Raw genomic sequence first — 851 nt, forward strand, 5'->3', positions numbered from 1 at the left:
AGAGGAGGGCTACTAAAATGCTCCGAGGGCTGGAGCCCCTCTGCTCTGAGGCCAGGCTGGGAGAGTTCGGGGTGTTCAGCCTGGAGAAGAGAAGGCTGCGGGCAGAGCTGAGTGTGGCCGGTCAGGGCTTAAAGGGGGCCCAGAGGAAAGCGGGGGACAAGCTTTTTAGTAGGGCCAGCTGGGACAGAACAAGGGGTAATGGTTTTAAACTAAAACAGGGTAGGTTTAGACTGGATCTAAGGAAGAAATCCTTTGCAATGAGGGTGGTGAAACACTGGCAGGGGTTGCCCCGAGAGGTGGTAGAGGCCCCATCCCTGGGAACATTCCAGGCCAGGTTGGATGTGGCTGTGAGCAGCCTGGTCTGGTTCAAGGTGTCCCTGCTCCCTGCAGAGGGTTGGGCTGGGTGATCCTAAAGGTCCCTTCCCACCCAAACTGTTCTGTGATTCATTCGGGGTTTGCCCCCCAGCAGAGGAACCTTTGCTGTTTCATCAGCTGCCTCTCTGCCGTGCCAGGCGGGCGGCTGCTCTGAAGGGCATCCCGGTTGTTTCACTGCTCACCCCATTCTGGAGGCAGCCATTGCGCCTGGTGCTGCAAACTCTTCCGGCATTTTTGGGGCGGAGCACGTCTGTTAGTGCTGCTCTGGATGGGTGTGAAACTGCCTGGGAACCGACTGCCAGAAACCTCCTCCTCCCAGGAAAGGTCCAAAATGCCTCTTATGCCTTCAGGCACTGACCACAGCTGTGCACGAGGGGGTCGGGCCATGCCCACGGAGAAAGGCACGGACAGGGCACTGCGCCGCACCATCGCGCCGGGGCTGCAGAGCCCACTGCCCCTCACGGGGCCGCCCGCCC

Source organism: Egretta garzetta, unplaced genomic scaffold (genome assembly GCF_000687185.1).
Source record: "Egretta garzetta isolate BGI_Z169 unplaced genomic scaffold, ASM68718v1 scaffold572, whole genome shotgun sequence".
Taxonomy (NCBI): Eukaryota; Metazoa; Chordata; class Aves; order Pelecaniformes; family Ardeidae; genus Egretta; species Egretta garzetta.